Raw genomic sequence first — 20,251 nt, 5'->3', positions numbered from 1 at the left:
AGCATGTTGCTATAAACCTTGGAGAAATCAGTTCTCCCTAGCAACTTGGTAACAAAGATGTCACTTTTTATTTTTAATTAATTAATTAATTAATTTAACAGTTTATTTATTTATTTTGCAGGAGAGAGAGGGAGAGAGAGAGAGAGAAAGGGAGGGGAGGGGCAGAGAGAGAGAGAGAGAGAGAGAGAGAGAATCCTAAGCAGGCTCAGCACAGAGCCTGACTCAGGACTTGATCCCACGAATCATGAGATCATGACCTGAGCTGAAATCACGAGTCAGACACTCAGCCAACTGAGTCATGCAGGTGCCCCAAAGATGTTACTTTTTAAAAACTTAAAGCAAATGCTGGGGCGCCTGGGTGGCCCAGTTGGTTAAGTGTCCGACTTCGGCTCAGGTCAGGATCTCATGGTTTGTGAGTTTGAGCCCCACGTGGGGCTCTGTGCTGACAGCTCAGAGCCTGGAGCCTGCTTCGAATTCTGTCTCTCCCTCTCTCTCTGCCCCTCCCCCACTTGTGTTCTCTCTCTCTCTCTCTCTCTCTCTCTCTCTCAGAAAAAAATAAACAATAAAATAAACATCAAAAAAGCAAATGCCAAAAGAAAAAAGGAGCTTAGGGACATGGTTTAAGAGATCTGTTATCCCCAAAAAGGATGATATGGGACATGGGAAAGAGAACCAGTTCTTCCATAACACTTAACCCAACTATAATTAAATTGTTATTCAGGGGCGCCTGGGTGGCTCAGTGGATTAAGCATCCAACTTCAGCTCAGGTCATGATCTCATGGTCTGTGAGTTTGAGCCCTGAGTCAGGCTCTGTGTCAACAGCTCAGAGCCTGGAGCCTGCTTCGGATTCTGTGTCTCCATCTCTCTCTGCCCCTCCCCTTCTCTCTCTCTCTCTCTCTCTCTCCCCCCCTCAAAAATAAATAAACATTAAATAATTGTGTGATTCATTGCTTAATGTCTCTCTCTACCACTAGAATTAGCTCTATGACATTGGAGACTGTCTCTGTCTTATTCAACTGTCTACTATATACCCAGCATGTAACACATGGTTTTGTACATTGTAGATATTTTTCCATACTTTACTATAAAAGAAAAGAGGTTTTCCTTAATTATATAGTAACCATCACATAATTATCATTCCAGAATCACTGATTGTTCTGGTTTCCAGATATGCCTGGTTCCCAGATGTTTCCCCTACCCACTTCCTTGGCATCCAGATTAACCCACCATGGAGACTAGAGCCTATAATGGATCAGAGGACTCCTCAACCATCTTCTACCTGGTGGGAATTCCCTCTCTACCCAAATCTTTCTTTCTTCCTATCTTCTTTGTCTTTCTCCTACTCTACTTACTCATCCTGCTGGGAAATGCCCTGATCCTGGTGGCTGTGGTGGCAGATCCCAGCCTCCACATGCCCATATACTTCTTCCTGATCAACCTCTCAGCCTTGCGCATCCTTTTCACCACAACCACCATCTCCAAGATACTGTCCCTCCTCTTACTGGGGGACTGCTTCCTCAGCTTCCCTGCCTGCTTCCTGCAGCTATACCTCTTCTATAGCTTCTCCTACTCAGAAGCCTTCATCCTGGTGGTCATGGCCTATGACCGCTATGTGGCTGTCTGCCACCCACTGCACTACCCTGTCCTCATGACTCCACAGACCAATGCTGCACTGGCAGCCTGTGTCTGCTCACTGCCCTCCTCCGGCCCACCCCAGTGGTGGTGCAGACTTCCCACATGGCTTTTGACAACATTGCTCACATCTATCACTGCTTCTGTGACCACCTGGCTGTGGTCTAGGCCTCCTGCTCAGCCCCAGACTCTCATGGGCTTCTGCATTGCCATGGCAGTATCCTTCCTGCCCCTTGTGCTGGTGCTTCTCTCCTATGCCCACATCCTGGCCTCCAGAGAAGGACGCTCCCGAGAAGGACGCTCAAAAGCCTTCTCCACCTACAGCTCCCACCTCCTGGTGGTTGGCACCTACTACTCATCCATCACCATAGCCCATGTGACCTACAGGGCTGACCTGCCACTTGAATTCCACAGCATGGGCAATGTGGTATATGCTATTCTCACACCTGTCCTCAACCCTCTCATCTATACGCTGAGGAACAAGGATGTCAAAGCAGCCATCACCAGAATGGAATGTCCCCAGGACCCAAAGAATGCTGGGGAACCCTGACTCTACTCACAGATGTCAATACCAATAGAGGGAAAAGTAGACAATTCAGATAGCCAGATAGAACAATAATTCTCAAAATACAGTCTTAATTGTTCCTCCTCCATTGTAATAATATAATGATTTTCTTTCCTTAATTCACAGATAAAATGTATAGGCTTTTTCTATTCAATTAAAAAGTTTTTTAAATGTTAATTTATTTTTGAGAGAGAGAGAGAGAGGTGGAGCATGAGTGGGGTGGGGTCAGAGAGAGGGAGACACAGAATCTGAAGCAGGCTCTAGGCTCTGATCTGCTAGCACAGAGCCCAAAGCAGGGCTTGAACTCATGAACTGCGAGATCATGACCTGAGCCAAAGTTGGACGCTTAACTGACTGAGCCACCCAGGCACCCTTAGATTTTTCTACTCAATTTTTATGTTGTGAGTCCCAATCTCATAAGACTATGAAAATAATTGTGGTCACATTTCCATTAGTTCAAACAATTTTGAATCTCAGAGATTTCAAGCATTTGACTAGCAAGAACTTCAGTCTTTCCCCTTTTATCTCTTTCTATCTATTCATATTTCTAACTTTCCCCGGGACTGCTGACCGATAGTGTGAATCATCCTTGCCCTCTCTGCTATGGTAGCAACTTAGAAAGCCCCTTCAGGAGAAAGTCTGAACCTGCTACCATCTCAATCTTTGTTGCCTGAAAGTTCACTGCTGCTACAAATATTTCAACATGAGTCACACAGGAAGTTTACCTCTGGTATGTAGACATTCCTGTCAGAAAAGTAGAGTGTGTCCTTCCTCTAGCTGATGCTAAAGCAAGGGTATTCCTTCCCAGACCTGTGTGAGCATCAAAGCATGACAGTCCTTTTATTTCTCAGCCGTTCCACAACAATGGGGAGCTAAGTAGAGAAGTGTGACCTTATTGTTAGTATGCTGTGTCCACGACCTTTACTCTTTCTCAAAATACAGTCCCATGTCTTCCTCTTTCTGGCCTTAACAGCCAGTCCAGGCTCCTCATTTCCTTCCCCTATGTCAAATTGTCTCACAAAGACCTGTCAGGCTTGTCCAGCCAGGGACATGCAGACCATACAGTGAAAGTGTCTGGGGGACCCAGGTGACAGATACCCTCATCTCTGGCTCAGCACAGATATTCTTGTTCCAGTTTCCGGGATTCAAGTTTCTGACACTCATGGCACCAACTTTAACCATTTTCCTGTTGCATAAAACCCAGTGCAGCTGGGAATTCAATTGGTGATGCAGGTCAGCAAAGGGTATGGTTTGTTCCTGGACTCTGTGTTTGGCAGTCTTGGAGATCCTGCTACAGTCAGAAAGGGTTTTCAGTCTCCTGTTTCAGTCTTCAGTTTCCTGGCCCTGGGCAACTGGATTCAGGGCTCACATTCTTCTATTCAAACTGTGTTCAATCTGCAGCGCTTCTTTCCCTCAGTCCTTGAACTTGGTGTCCAGACTTCTTGGGACCGCCATCTTCGAGGTATAAAAAAGACAACTTAGTAAGTTGCCTTGCCTCTGAGTTCCGTAAGCTCTTAGAATTTAACCTAAGGACATGGAAAGGATTTTTTTTCCCCCTCCTTACTCCACTACCGCCTGGTAAACAACTCCACAAGTATCACCACTTCACTACTGAAGTTCTGTCTTGTCTGACTGCTCTTCTTGTACCAAATTCAGTTTAAATTCAGTGCTTTGGTTTCCTGTGTCCCTGGAAGAGCCTCATGACATCTTGTCATCTTCACTTCCCCTCCTAGATGGAACAATGAATGAATCACACAGGGGGTGGGTCAAGATGCTACAGAATCCTAGGCTAGTTCTACCCCACTCACTCTGTCCCTGTGGTTCCTCCTAAACATTTTTCAGGAGTAGACATGAAACAATAACAATAACAATAACAATAACAATAACAATAACAATGTTTTCCACCTGTAGCCTCACCTGCCACGTGGCACAATCTCTGTATCTCCCAATTAAAACAATAGTTTCAACTTAAGTGCAACAAAGGGCACTATCAAGAAAGGGGAAAGACAATGCCCAGAATGGAAGAAAATGTTTGCAAAGCATATATTTGACAAGGGAGTAGTATCAGGAATATATAAAGAACTCTTACAACTTAACAAAAATGAACAACACAATTCAAAGATGGGCCAAGCAATTAAACAGGCATTTCTCCAAGAAGATATATAAATAGCAAATAAGCCCATGGAAAGACACTCAACATCACTAGTTATTAGGGAAACTGCAAATCAAAACCAAAATGAGAAACCACTTCACACAAATTAGGATGGGTATTATTTAAACACACACACACACACACACACACACACACACACACACACACACACAGAAAATGGCAAATGTTTGTGAGGATGTGGAAAGATTGGAACCTACGTGCATTGCTGGTGGCTCATGAATATAAAAGCCTAGCCTAGGGTCCGGCCCCTACTGAATGTTCAGTGTAGGACAATACTACAAAGGTGAGGGGGATTTCTGCAATGATGATAATGCACTTCATACAGTGCAACACTAAATTCCTGCTCATAGATGCTGAAAACTGTTCTATGATTATCTTTGCACTTGTACTTTTCCTGTAAGTGGACAGGGTGCCTCTGAGACCTGGTCTCCCCCAGAGGGACCCAGCCCAACACAGGATGGATGGGCCTCCCACTAGTACATAGACACATACCTACCTTTCCTCTCCCAACCTTCCAGATGCCCTAATTGGCCTCCAGAGGGGAAACGGATCTCATTGTAGGGCCCTAATTAATCCCTAGGAATTCGGTTCCCCACATTCTCCTCTTGCTCCACTCCAACTCCCCAGTTATTTGTTCCAGACAGGAAAGGAACTTTGCAGACTCCCTGAGGAAAGAGAAGCCTTGGGACGTGATCACATGTGTGGTCTGGACTGACTATTGTAATAAGGCCCTAGGAGACCCTTACTTATCAAAGCAGACCCTGAACTTGGAAAGTGAATGGTAAGGACCTCTTCCCCTCCCCTGTTCTGGATGCATGCTCACGCCCACTTTGTCCCACGTTAAAGGCTCCCCATGGGCATCTCTGCTCATACTGCTCTTTCCATCCCACGGTTCTGGAGGCAGGGTCTGCCTGGCAGGTTGTCACTGCTGGAGGTCTTGCCCTGACAAGATCTACTTCTATCATGCACTTCTGCTCGTCCTTCAAGGCCCAGAGCTAATGCTCTTCAGTAAAGTTTTAGCCCAGTGCCAGGCCACTTGGCCCTCCCTGAGGCACCCAGGGTTTGTGGCTCCTGGAAGAGCTCTTAGTGCTGAGGGCCTGGAGCAGAGCTGGTTGTGTGCTTCTGACCACAGCCCCAGGTCCATAAGTGAGTAGACAGATGCTGCATCTGAGGCAGAGGAGGCCTCCGACTTAGTTTTGTCTTACCATCATCTTTAGTCCAAAGCGGATGTTCTGCATTGTGTTTGTAGCTGTTACTGACAAATGGCTTCTGTAGTCAAATAAAATGAGGAAACAAGACATAAAGATTTCTTTAAGTGCAGGACTCCTCAGAGCCTTTACTATGTTCATATCCTCTGTGAATCTCTGAGAAGGTTATGAGGATGCAGCAGTTCCTACACTTTTTAGACTACAGACCTTGTTCACTCCTGAGCATCTGATGGGGCCAGTACTCTGTTGAATCACTCGTGAAGATTCTAACATAGATTACAATTCACATTGTAGGAAAATCATTTCAGAGCCTCACCCTGTACCATATGCCAAAATAAACCCTAGGTGAGTTAAAGAATTGAGTGCAAAAATGAAACCATAAAAACTAAAGAAAATGCAAGCAAGGGTTGTGGATTCCCAGAGCCTGGTACGGAGCCTCGCCCACAGGGCTCTGTGATTATCTGTGGAATGAACGCGGGGTTTATGGTGTCACTGACAGACATGCTATGGAAGTAACATGTGATTTTGGGTCTTAAATAGGCTGTTTCAGTTGCTAGATTGATGAGGATTCATTTGGGCCATATTCCTCCTATGAAATTACATCTAGGAAACTAATAACCTCACACCTGGAAAAGCTCCCTTATGGCACCACTTAATGTGACCATCACATTGAGCCTGCATTAAATAGCCTTTCATCCAAAGCAGTGCCTTCAGCCCTGAGACAATGGTCCCCTGAAATATGGAAAGGGACCTGTACTCTCTCAGCCTTTCCCCTAGTAGGGACCAGTCTTTCTCATCAGGACTCATTCCTGAACAGGGCCCTGTGGGTCTGAGAAACAACCCAATAGAATGTGTATCCTAAGCTCAGGTCTGGCCACCATCACCCCTGGGCACCACATGTCCTCTTGCCAATTCTACCTCTCTGGCATCCTTCCCTCCATTTCCATCCACCACCACTCCAATGATTTAGCCTCATCTTCTCTCCCTTCAAGAGTTGCTGTCTCCTGTCTCCAGGCCTATGAGCTGCAAGGGCGAGGACCAAGTGTCCCTGCCATCCAGCCAAGGAGCTCATTTTACTGAATGGGTGGCTACAACTGGTAGAAAAAGTCTTAACCAGAGATGGACATGATATTGGAACAGCTGGGGCAGGAAGCTGAGCCCCTTCCAGTGTCCAAGTACTCACCGCCACAGGGCAGGAACATGGTATGCTGGGTGATCGCCTGGGGCCCTAGATTCTGGTGTCAGGTCTGGTCCTAACATTCTGGGGCAACTGGGCAATCCTACCCTACCTAACCTGTGCCTCAGTCAAGTAAAGCATTGAGACCTGCAACCCCTGATGTGACAGAACCATCAGGGGGCCCAGTGAGAAACTCAGTCAACAAGAGCCTCCCCATCCTTGATGCTTTCCTGCTGAGCTCACCCTAACCACTAGGGGAGAGGTGGGTTGGCCAGGATGTCCCTTTCACCCAATCCCCCAGAGTGTTTTGTCTTTTTCCCAGTTCTGCTCCAGCCCTGTGTCCCCACCCCAGACGGCAGGCACTGGAGGAGCCCTAGCCCTGGCTCTACACTGACTTGCTATGTGGTCACTGCCCCTTTCTGGGCCTCTGTTTCTCCATCTGTACAAAGGGGGATTATAGGAGGTCACCTCTGGGCCCCCTGTGGCTCAGACATTCTCTGGTTGTCAGCAGCAAGAGGGAGAAGTGGCAGTGTCATTCACACCTCAGGCTGTAGGGACTCCGTGGAACAGGTCACCTGTGGGGCTTGGAACTCCAGAAGTTCTGGAGAGGCTGGAGCAGGGGCCAGTTGGGGAAGGCCTGGTGACAGAACTGAAGAGAAAGTAGGGGAAAGGTCTGGAAGAACAGTTTGAGCAAAGGCACCGAAGAGACAAGGGAAGAGGTCAGCCTTAAAGGTGCAGATAGGTGGGGGACAGGAGGATAAGATGGGGCCAGGTCATGGAGGATCCCAAATGTCAAGGAAGCTGAAGAAGGGTTTGGCACAGGGTTAGATATGTGCTTTAGAAGGGTCACTCTGACCAGAGTATGGAGAAGGGTGGGCAGGAACTGGGACATCAGCAAAGAGGTTCCTGCATTGGTCCAGGAGAAAAAAGGAAGTACTTTTTCTTCCTTACTTACTCTTTTTCTTACTATGGGGTGAGGTAGTAGCCACATTAGGAGGAGGGAGGGTGGATTGGGACAGTTAGAGGGAGAGATGGCAGAACTTAGTCACTGACTGGCCCTGGACTCAGAGACCTTAGTTAACTCATAGATCACATATAGAAGCAGATAGGGAAAATGAGACCTGAGGATGGTCAAAGCCCTGCTGATAGTCACACAGCAAGATAGTGGTGAGACTGGTCTAGAACTCAGGAATCCTGGCCCCCAGCCCCAAACCCTTTCTCCACAAAAAAATAGAGGTAGGGCTACACAGGTTTCACAGAGCCTTGAATACCAAGCCTGGGAATTTGGACCATTCCCACAAGCATTTGGGAGCCAAGACTGATTCTTACCACTTGGCAACATTTCCTATTTCTTTGCCTTCCCACAACAGGGAGCCTTCCAGTGCTGTTGCGAAAATGCATGACTTGGCTACTTGTAGGTCACCCCAAACCCCTGAGTCTTCACATGGAAGACAGAGGCATCCCCTTATCTTTACTAGGAGAAAGCACAAAGCCCAACAAGTAGAGATTCACCTAAAGCCACACAGCAAGTTAGTAGCCTGGATTTCCCCAAATCCCAGGGCAGCTCTTCCATTCTCTGGTAATGAAATGCAGAAGCCTGAAATGATGGGTCCAGAGAAGGAAGGGTCTGACCCAAGGTCATCCCAACTAGGTGGCAGAAACAGGCCCTAGAGCAGGGGCGAGACCCCACCCCCACCCCCCCAACCCCCCCACCTCCCCAATCCCCCCCCCCAAGGCAGATAGCCAGCGGCCTCCCCCTTCTCACCCCTCCCCTCCATAGCTGCAATCCCGTGAGGATGTCTATGTCCTGCCTCTCTCCCTCAGCCATCATTGTGCCCCCATCTGTCTTGCCGGGGGCCAATTCTAGGACATCTCCAGGCTGCCTTCAATTATGAGCCAATAAATATGAGATGTGCTGTGTGAGAGCTGCCGCTTGGGCCGCCAGCCCCACCCCCTGCACCCCTGCCAGCCTCTGCGCCAAGGAAGATTGGATTTTGTGCCGTTCATTTTTTATCTCTAGTCCATGTCGGATGGGGAGATACAGGACGTGGGCTGTAGATAATTTTATCCTTCGCCACTTATCAGGATCGGGTGCAGCACCAAGATGGGGTGTGTGATGTCCTCAGGTCGCCTGCTGCCCTCACGTGGGGAGGTCCCCCACCCAAGCCACCAGCCCTGGGCTGCTCTCTGCTGGGGCAAAGTGACTGCTGTAGTGCAGAGTCCTGGGAAGGAAGACAAGGGACTGAGGTTCAAGCCTGGGCCCTGCTGCTGACCTACTATGTGACCTTGGGCAAGTGTCTGAAGACATTCTGTGAGGCCCTTCTCTATGGCAGGCCCTGTGCAGGCAAGCAGGGGCCACAGAGCAGAATCAGACCTGACCCCTGCCTTCCAGGAGCAGGCAGTCAACTCCAAGTAAAACAGACATTCCCATGGAAGGGTAGGAGGCATTGGCACTGGGCATGAAGGGTAAGGATATGTCAAGCAGGGAGTGCGGAAAGGGAGGGGCAGGAGACATTCGGGCAGAAGCAGAAGGAACTAGTTGAATAAAACATGGCAGAAGGGGGTGAGTAACCAATGTGTGCTCAGAGGCCTCTGAGTGTGGATGGGACACGGTATAGATGGAATAGGGGACCAGAAGAGTTTTAAGCAGGTACATGTCATGATAAGATCTGCATTTTAGAAAAATCTCTACACCTATTGTCAGAAAAGCAGATTTGGGGGTGGTGATGGAGAATGAAGGCAGGGAGTTCTGTGACGAAGCTGATGAGATCAGTGGTCCAGGAGAGAGAAGACAAGGCCCTAGATTAGAGCAATAATGTGAATCCAGAAATGACAATAATCACTACCATCATTCTGATGAATCCTGCCAGTAAGTGTTACTACGGGATGGGCACAGCGTAAGTATTTACATCAGTGTTTCTAATCCTCAAAACAACTCTTCAAAGTCGGCTATTATCCCCACTTTGTAGGTTAGGAAATTAAGCCTTGGGTAAATTAAGAGTCACGTAGCCAGGATGTGGCAGAGGCAGGATTTCAACCCAGGTCTGTTCAACCCTAAAGCCCCATACTCTTTCAACTGTGCTCTACAGTTTCCAGAGAGTCAAAGAGAGCATAGGATCCATCTGATTTCTGCAGTTGCTTGGATGTGGAAAGCAAAGGACAGCACTCATGGAGGCTATGCATGCTTCTGGCCAAGGAGTGGCTGACAAAAGGGTAGTCATAGTTGTGTGAGTGGATTAGGTCATTAGAGGGTGTGTATACAATGGACGGAAGATCAAGGCTGGAACTTAGGAGAATTCCAGTCCTTAGAGGATGAGCAGCAGGAAGATAGATAAGGAATCAGTGTGGTGCAAAGTGATGTCAGCCCCTGAGGAATGGAATTGCTTCAAGGAGCAAATGATTGGTAAAATGAGAGCTAAAAACTGGGCTTGGGCTGGGCAGACAGCAGTGCAGCAGAGAAGCTCCATACAGCAGTCATTGGGAACCTTGGCAATGGAGTCTTCATGGACACATGTTACTGAATGGTTTAGAGGTCTATACACTTCCTACCCAGGACTCTGAATTCTCACTCTGCATTAGGCCCGGGGACATCTTTTGAGGCTGGCACACTAGCGGCTCCTATCCAACCTTTCCCAGAAATCCTGAGCCAGATGATGAAAGGAAAGCTTTAGGAAGAGAGACAGAGGGGTGCCTGGGTGACTCAGTCAGTAAAGCATCTGACTTTGGATGGGGCCATGATCTCATGGTTTGTGGGTTCGAGCCCCACATCAGGCTCTGTGCTGATAGCTCAGAACCTGGAGCCTGCTTTGGATCCTGTGTCTCCCTCCCTCTGTCCCTCCCCCACTCATGCTCTGTACCTCTGTCTCTCAAAATAAACATAAAAAATGTATTTTTTAAAGGTTTATATATTTATTTTGAGAGAGAGAGAGAGAGAGAGAGAGAGAGCGCGCATGAGTAGGGGAGGGACAGAGAGAGAGAGAGAGAAAGAGGGAAAGAATCCCAAGCAGGTTCTGTGCTATCAGCACAGAGCCTAACATGGGGCTCGAACTCACAAACTGTGAGATCATGACCTGAGCTGAAATCAGGAATCAGACGCTTGGGGTGCCTGGGTGGCTCAGTGGGTTGAGCGTCTGACTTCTGCTCAGGTCATGATCCCGAAGTTGACGAGTTCAAGCCCTGTGTTGGGCTCTGTGATGACAGCTCAGAGCCTGGACCCTGCTTTGGATTCTGTGTCTCCCTCTCTCTCTCTGCCCCTCACCCACTCAAGCTCTGTCTCTCTCTGTCTCAAAGTAAATAAACACTAAAAAAATATGTTAAAAAAAAAAAAAAGAATCAGACGCTTAACCAACTGAGCCACCCAGGTCACCCAAAAAAGTTTTTTTAAAAAAGAAGAGAGACAGAGGAGAGATGTGAAGGAAAGAAGAAAGATTATAGGAGGAAGAGCTGAGAAATGGATTATAAAGATTTTAGGAGGAACAGCTGAGAAATGCCTAAAGACCATTAAGGAGGTATGATAACAGCAAAACCACCAAGAAGAAAAGGAGACTTATCTTGACTGTTTTCCAATAATCATAGTTACCAAGAAAGAAGCCACATGAGCCAAGAAGAGTAAGAACTGCATGTATGCAGTAAAATGGGACAGCGCGAGTATTGGTCTGTTGCCTCTACACTTGGATGCCATGTTGGCGGCTCTGACATTAGAGCCCATGTGAGCAGAGGGCAGAACTCCCGCATGATGGAGAAGACTCGGCCCAAGTGCCATCATCAGATGGGTTTTACCAAAGTCTTCAGTGTTTGCCTTTGCTCCTGTCTTTAATTTTGAGGACGACTTTGTTGTAGAAGTACTAGATCTGTAACACGTTTTACAATTTGCATGTTTGATTGATGGTTTCTTTCAGCTGTTGATGGGTACACATTTTTTCCTCTGGAAAGGTGAGGGCACCGTCTCCCTATGCTTAGGGCAGAGTGGGAGGAGGGTAAGTCAGTTTGAAGAGGGCTGAGGAAGTGTGGACAGCAGGTGGAGAAACTCCAGAAAATGGGCTGTGATGACCAGGAGAGAAAGAGGAGTATCCACAGCAGAACCAGGGATGGGGGAGTTGCTGGCATGGGAAAGTCACAAACATGTTGAGTACTTAAGGAGGAGATAGAGAACTTAAAGATGTCTGGGGGACCGAAGGGTGGTGATTGATGGGAACTTCTGGAGGAAACAGGCAGAAAATGGGCTCCAGGGCCTTGAACTGCAGTGGGGGCAGCTCTATGGCTACTATGCTATAGCAAAGGGTCAAGAGCTTGGGGTCACCAGTGAGAAGTCCTAACTGTAAAACCTGACTCCACCAGAATGATGTGACTGTGGTTAAGTTACTTAACATGATGCAGAGGTATCAGGTCCTTGTTTTGGAAACAGGGATATTGACAGAGCCTATCCCATAGAGTTATAATGAAGATCCAATGAACTGGTACATGCAAAGTGCTTAGATCAGTGCCTGGCACATATAAAGTGCTTGATGAAAGTTAGCTGTTAGTAGTCAGTAAAAACTAGCTGTTAGCTAACTCATCTTGTAAAGCCAGAGAGAAGGTGGGAAATACCGAGTGGCCTATGGAAATGCCACTTGGAAGGGATTCATGATGCTGAGCTCACACCAACAGCTTGCCTCATGGCTTCACTTCCTCTCATCATGACAAACCACAGTATTTCCATCTGGACAAAGCTTTGACCCAAGGGGAACTCTGAAGGGTTCATCACACAAATGGGTAGAGCACCGAGCACAGGGCCAGGCATGTAGAGGTGCTCAGTGAATACTTCTAGTTGTCATCTACTCCCTTCCCAGTTACATAGGTCTTGGCAGGAGGTCTGGGAAAGAGGGCAGAACTGGAGTCTGGAACTTTAAGCAGAAGAAGGTTTGCTGGGATGGGGGGTGGGGAGTGCAGGGCACCGAAAAGGCTCTGGATGGGACAATCACCCCATCCCAAGTCCAGGCTGGCTGGGAGAGGAGGAGAGGGAGGTCAAGAAAAGTTGCAGGGGTGAGAGAATCCAAGGTTGGAGGCCTCCATGAGGGTGAAAGCAAAGGGAAGGGGCCAGGAGAAAGGTCTGTGGTGTGAGGGGGATTTCTGAGTTTCAAACTCTTCCAAGAACCTACCATGTGCCAGGCACCCTGTGGGGGCCCTTTGTACGCATCCAACCTCAACCCTCATCTGCTAAGAGGTATGGCCGTCCAGAGGCCTGTACCCACACCACAGATCTATGAGGGCCTTGTGACCTCCTGATCATGGCCAGATTCCCTCTGTCATGCATATGAATTGGGAAGGGTGGGAGAATCTGGCAGTAAGAAGTAAAGACTCCAGGTGGACCAGAGGGATAAACCATGGAGTTGCTTGTAGACATGAAAGGTCACGTGCAGGCAAAAGTTGGACACAGCTAGCTGGGTAAGTGGCAGAGCTAGAGTTAGAATCCAAGAGCATTCTTCCTCCAGAGCCCACTTCTTCTGCCCCAAGTGAACCAGGGCTGCTTCTCTTCATCCCCAGCTCTTACCCTCAGACCCTGTTGCTCCTGAGAGAGGGGGATGATAAATCCTTGAAAGCTCAGCCATAGCCCTATTAAGTGGGAGCAGAATCAGATGCCAGCAAGAGGCTCTCCTAGCTGCAAGAAGTGGTTGGACTCAGGACTGATCCATTCATTCCCCAAACCTGCCTTCCCCTCAGGGTCTCTTCTTAGGATCCCCCAACTCCTAGTCCCTCTTGGGTATCCCCATCCCACTGGGGACCCTTGATGTTCATGCAGAAAGTGCCCACAGTGGCTGGGCACCAAGGTTTAGGGCTCTGGGAGGATAAGAAGGGGCATGCAGGACTCAGACAGGGGGGACAAGGGCCAGACCTGAGCAGTGAGGGTGAGCATAAAAGCTTCCCCAGAGTGGGTCCCGGGTCTACAGAGGGCTCAATAATCTCCTTAGATCCTCACAACTTCCTAGTAAAGTCAGCACCATCCTCCCCATTTTACAGCTAGGGAAACTGAGGCTCAAAGATATCGCCACCTTTCCAAGGCTACAAAGCCAGAAAGTGACAAAGTTGGAATTACCCCTCTGACCTCCTGACTCCAAGCCCAGGCTCTTCCTGCTACTATAGCTGCTGGTCCTTCCCAGGAATTGGCTTCCTCCCAAGGAGCTCCCACCCCACTCTGCCATGAAACATGGAATAGCTATTCTCTGGGCCAGTGGTCTCCCTCTCTGGGTATCAGCTGAGTGGGGAGGGGTCCACCGGCTTGCTGAGGTCTGGCTGCCTACTCTTGCAGGGGGTTACAGATAACCACCACCAGGCCAGGCGTCATCCCAGCCACTCCCCCTCCTCCCTAATAATTAATCTCCAGCCAGCAGTCCCAGCTGCAGTGCTTTCATCATCCAATTACCGGAGCTGCTGGCACAATAAATCTTGGTCACACAAATGCAGGCAAATCTGCAGCTATTTTCATGGCCATTACTGTGCATAGGACATCAAGACTCAGGTCATTTGCCTTTCTGATGTGGAGTCCTGCCCCCACTTCTTCCCATCTTCTCCATCTTTGTCATTTCTCATTGGGAGATGCCCCCCATCCCCCTTCACTGCAGATCCCCCCTAAGCACACATCCTCCCTTCCCCTCCCCTATCTGTAAGCAGAGGGGTCAAGATGGGAAGACTCTGTGTGACCTTGGCCAAGGCAGTTCACCTCTCGGAGTTTCTATTTCTTCACCTGTGAAACCAGAAATGACATTACTGACCTCATAGGGTTTTCTGAAAAACGAACATCCCAAGTTTGGTACATACCTCACTGGTGGCACATAGGTGTTTGTCGGTGGTTTCTGCTAATTTTTTTTAATAGCTACATATTTATTTTAGGGTGTATTAGGAAAAAATAAAACATATCAAACCTTTGATTTCATGAGTACTATTACTTAGGAGATAGTGAAATTAGGCATGTACACAAAATATGCTAAAGAAAAATATTAAGAATACATGGATTTAGCAAAAATCACCAAGGAGGCATGAAAATGAGAGAAGCATGGAAACCCTGAAGTCACAGCTGTGTGGTGTTGCCTCCATAAATCTTTGTTCTGTTCCCCATCCTCCCACTTCCTGCACGGAGGAATGTGGGGACTACAGAGGGAGGTGACGCATCCTGCTCTGAGAGGTGACGCAACCTAATATGGGGGGGGGGGGGGTCACCTCAGGGCCCCTCACTCACAGGAGAAACCTACTCCAGGCCTGCTCCACGCAGGCCCTGTGATGGGTGCTGACAGCACAGAACTCAAACGCAGGTCCCTGCCTTCGTGGAGCCCCCAGTCTCCCTCACTTCAAACTGAAACCTTTTCAGTGTTTGCAAAGGGAACTGCCATGACCTTTCCTTGACAGGGTGTAGAGCAGGACTTCCCCTGAGGTCTCAGACTTGTGGGATTGCAGAGGAGGCCCCCAGCTGAAGACAGGAGGCTCTAAGACCACACTCCATGGAGACTGTAAAGAGACTGTAAAGAGACACATGGAGGACTTAGGAGGGAAAACAGAGTGGGGGTGGGGGGGGACATCAGTGTAGCCCTGTGAGGAGTGCTCTGTTCCTGTGGAGAAGTTACTGTCATGATGGAGAATGGGGACTATTCCAGAGCTCCTCAGGGTAACTGGGCCTGCCTGCTAGAGGTGAACCTCCCTCCCTTACCCAGGCAGGAAGCTTGCTGAGCTGGGAACCCACAGGCCCACCTTGGGACTGCCACCAAGCGGCACAGAGACTGGAACGAAGTTTCTGGTAGAGTGATCCTATGGCAGGAATCCCACTGAGCGGGGGAAGGTGGTGTTCCAGGTAGGATTCAGAGGACCCCCTCCTAGTTCTTTCTGACTGTAGGCAGGCATGGAAGAAGATCACAGAAATTCCCGTGTTCCAAACAAAGGGTACACAGGTTGGAATAGGGCATGTATACGTTGGGCTGTACAGACAGCCTTAAGCCAAGTAAGGGCGACCCCACCTACAGAAGAGACTGGGCCTTGGACCTCTGACAGAGTCAAAGGACAACTCAACTGCCACCACTGAGCGAGGCCTTGACAACACAGGGGGTAGACAAGTGCCAAGGAAATCATGGCCACTATCTCTCAGCTAACAACAGACAGGTCATCAGGTTCATCAGTCTCAAATGGAACTGGAGTGAGGTGGATCCTGTGCTCAGGCACACACACAGGACGTCCTTCTCTGGAAAGCCATGGCCCCTCTCAGGCATCAGTTTCCCCTTGGGAACAACAGGTACTAAGTGGTGCTTCAGAGCAGTTTTGACAGACCAGGAAGAGACTGCTGGGATTGCCAACCACAGGCTTATGGTTGTCTGTAGCCCACGGCAAGTTGGGGGAAGATTGCCACCTGGTGGACGATGTTGGCAGTGCCACAGGGCTTCAGGTGAAACCCTGGTCTGAGAGCACTCAGGCTGAGGTAAGCCCGACTTTGTATGACCTTGGGCAAATCACTGCCACCCACTCCCTGAGCCTCACTTTTCTCATCTAAATGTGGGGTAGTGATGCCAGTCTCACAGGGCCATGGGGAGCATTAAACTAAACAATTGCACTGATGTACCTGTCTTGGGCAGGGCCTCAGTAAAGGTTTGACCACCTGGATCTTGTTCCAGCAGGACTTTGAGCAAGGGTCAGGCCCAGGAGACCAGGAGAAGGTGAGGCAAACTCACAGAGATCCCTGCTCCTCAACTTTCTCTCTTAGCCCCCACTCAGGACTGTCATTCTGTGTGTGGGGAACTGTTCTCAACCCAAACCTGGATAGTTCCTGGGGTTACCAAAGTGCAAGAAAAGTGGGCTGCTGACTCCAGAGAGTCTCTGGACCAGAAAACCTGGTTCCAGCCTCAGTTCCATCACTTGCTCTGTGACCTTCAACACCGTACCTGCACAAGTCTAAGCTTCTATTTCTTCTTTTATACAAAGCAGGTAATCTCTCCCACCCCAGAGGAGTGGAGAAGACTGACTGGACAGCCTGACAGGACATGGTGGGGGCTACTGCCTTCACCAGCACCAACCCTCCCAGTTGCCAGTAGCCAGGCTTCCTCCGTGGGTCAGCATGGTTCCCTCAATACAAGAGGGACGCCTTACGGCTCTAGACTCTCTGAAAAACTGCCTCAGGCCCACTGGCACCACCCAGAGATGAATACAAGAGGGGAACAAGGGAGGGATGGAGAGGACAAGCTTGCCCATCCCTGTCCCATTGCATCACATAGACACACTCTGAATCCTCTCAACAACCTGAGGTTCATGTTATTGTGCCCACTTGACAGAGAGGAAATGCAGGCTCAACAAGTTTAATGAATTGCCCAAGGTCTCACACAGCTAGTTTAAACAAAACAGAACAAAAAGAAGGAAGAAAGGAAGGAAGAGGGAAGGAGTGAGAGCTAAAAAAAGAAAGAAGACTAAGAGACTTTACTGCTGCTCCAAGCTTCCTCTTGATTCCCGGCATAACCCTAATTTCCTATCATTTTGCTCTGTTCCGTAAGTTTCTATTCAATGAATTACATTCTCCTAAATGTCATTTAAGTGTTACCCTCTCTCCCGCCAAGTCCTTTCACAAAGTCTTTTACTAATCCTTACCCAAAGGCCAGAGGTCCCACTGCCAAGTACACAGGCCCCTTTTGAGAATTGTCTGGATACAGAGCAACCATATCCCAGGCCCAGGTCACCCTCTCTCAAACATGGCAAGGAGGAGAGGCAACTCTTGGTCCCAGCACCTCCCAGAGATGCCAGGTATGGGCTCCTCAGTCCAGAGATCTGAGGAAGTCATTCTTATCCTCAGACACCCAAACCCAGGGGTTTCTATGGTCTACCCAGTACTAATTAGAAAAAAGGCATTTGCTGCCTTACAGGTACATGGCTTGGGGAGCTCCATGCTGGTGGATTTGGGGCCCCACTTGCCTCCTGGCCAGGCACTTTTGTATGATACATGAAAAGCAGCAGCCTTGCCCAAACATATCACCTACCTGAGCTCCTGAACCTGGAACTCGTCTGTCCCTAGCTGGTGGGATCAGCCTCAGCTCCTAAGAATGTATAAGTGTTTCTGCAGCCTGACCTTTTTGTCAGGCTCCATAGGGTTCAGGGAGGTCTGATGAGGGAGGATCTGCCCTACCTTCTGACTTTGGGCTTAATATGAAGGCCTGTCTCCTCCACTCACAATTTTGGAAGCACTGGGTTACTCACTGGCCTGGAAAGCAAACATGGAACCCTACCTGCGAGCCCCACCCCTATCCTCCTGAGTGTTATAAGGAAACTTACTTTCCAGCAAGAGGAGACCTTCCCATGAGAGATGGAAGGCAGTTGCCACACCTGACTCTGGCTTCAAGATTCGGCTTCTGCTTTAGGTCTTCTCTCACTGATTCCTGCTACCATCACGCTGACCTTGGGAGGGAGCATTACTCTCAACTTTCAAGGCTCTAGGCCAAGTGCGCTCACCCAAGCATCTCTCAATGCTTGACAACACAGCAGATGACAGTCTTCAGATCAGGCTCTAGGAAAGGTTTTCCAGTAACAACATAGACCGTGGAGCAAACCTGGATTACTGGAATGACAAAGAAGGTGTTCCTCAGCCCCAGCCTAGGATCTTCTTAATAGCACCTCCTTGAATACAGGGTTCGCTATAACTTGGGCTACCAGGGACCATCTTCTGGGTCATTTATATGCCATCAAGTCTCAAACCAAAGGAGTGAGGTCAGGAAAGGTGAGGGTGTCATATCCTAATATCCACCTCTGAGTTCTCAATTTTGGAGGATTCAGTGTGGAATGGCCATTCATTCATTCAACAGATTTTTATTGAGTACTATGCCAGGGGATGGAATAATATGGTGAACAAATGGACATTGTACCCTCCCCTCAAAGCTCATAGGACTCGGCCTTAACCCAAACTCCATGGCCTATAACCATCTTTCAGTTTCAATACAGAAATCTCAGCTTCAAATCAGGCACATAGAGTAGCAAAAAGGGCACTAGAACTTCCTGACCATTTTCCAGTATCTCAATCCAAAGAGATCTGGGACTAAGGCCCTTGAGGGGAAGGAGCTAAGGAGAGGTTATCAGGAGACAATAAGGAGGACCTTTGCCTATGGCCACACACAGCATGGCCACCTAGGACAGAAAATGACCATCTAGACCACACATAGGGTCATTACTGTCTGCTTGATGGGTACCATGTAGCCCTATTCCCTTATCCCCTGAATTTCACATTGGACCCTCATACTAATAGAGTTCAGCAAGCTCTAGCTTGGCAACTCTCCAGGCTTAATTGTGACCCTCACTCTCACCTCTGCATGTATAACAAGTTCATCTTCACAGAGCTGAGTCCTCAGCCACCCAACTAATGCAAGGCCTCTTTTTCTTCTTCCCCAGTACTTGGCTAAGTATAGGAGTCTTGCAAATCTGCTTTACAGATGGAAAAAGCACCCTGCGCCAGCAGGCCTAGGTCCGTGCCCAAGCTCTGGTGTCACCTTTAATCTCCATGAGACTTGGCAAGAAAATCAATAGGAATCCCAGGAAATTATCATGCCATGGGAAAGCTAAATTCCTGACCCAGGAAAAATACAGCTCACTGGCAGGCTAAAGAACCAAGTTAGACACTATTTGGGAAGTAAAAGTTGGCTCCACATGGACATTAGTAGCATTGTATGTTCCTCCTACATCATGGAGCTGGTAAGGGTGTGAGTAGGAGGCAGGTGGGACAATGGATGGAGAGGTGAGTACTGAAACAGGTTATCAAAGAGTAGTCTGTGGGCCTGCAGCATTACTTGGGAGCTTGTTATAAATGCAAATTCTCAGACCCAATCCCAGACCTACCAAATTAGATTCTTGGGGTGGGGGCAGGAGCCTTTTTTAACTTCTCCAGGTGATTCATATGCACACATAAGCTTGAAAAGTACTGCTACCACACTGTGCACACTGGATGGGCTAATATGATTACTACAGGGAAAAATCATAATAATCACGACAGATCCCACTTTTTGAATATCTGCTATGTGCCAGGCACTTTTTGAATTTTTATCTAAGTTTAAATACATTTTCTCACTTAACCCTCACAACAACCCTATGAGATACTTTTATTATCCTAGTTTTTACAGAGGAAATTATAGTTAAGATATGTGCCCAATCATTTAAACTTTCCAAGGCTCAGTTTCCTTGTCTGTAGGCTGGGGACAATAATGTCTTGCTTCCCTGGTGGTTGTGAGGATGAGAGACAATGTATGGAAGACCATCTACATGGCCTGATGGGCTCAGACCTGGCCACTGGGTACGGCTCCAGGGACTGGCCCACAGTGGGGAAAGGCAGAAGTAGAGTTGCTATCTCGAACTTGTGGCTCAATTGGAGACCAGCCCGGTGCCTGCTGGCCCGGACCCTTCTCATTCAGCACTAAATCAGCTTCACCTGATCAAATTCTATGTTTACCCCTCAAGAGAATCCATGCTCTCACTCTGATTCTATTCCTAATTGATGACAGCACAATCTACATTTA

The 20,251-nt window shown here is 48.4% G+C and overlaps 1 pseudogene; it reads left to right on the top strand.

Annotated features, from left to right (window-relative positions):
• The first annotated feature begins 1,228 nt into the window (after nt 1–1,228).
• On the top strand, nt 1,229–2,182 carry LOC132662344 (olfactory receptor 2AT4-like; annotated as a pseudogene).
• Nucleotides 2,183–20,251: the final 18,069 nt, after the last annotated feature.

The sequence above is a fragment of the Panthera onca genome, chromosome D1 (assembly GCF_046562875.1).
Source record: "Panthera onca isolate mPanOnc1 chromosome D1, mPanOnc1 haplotype 2, whole genome shotgun sequence".
NCBI lineage: Eukaryota > Metazoa > Chordata > Mammalia > Carnivora > Felidae > Panthera > Panthera onca.
The sequence above is the reverse complement of the archived record's forward strand: the minus strand, read 5'-3'. Positions and strand labels throughout refer to the sequence as shown.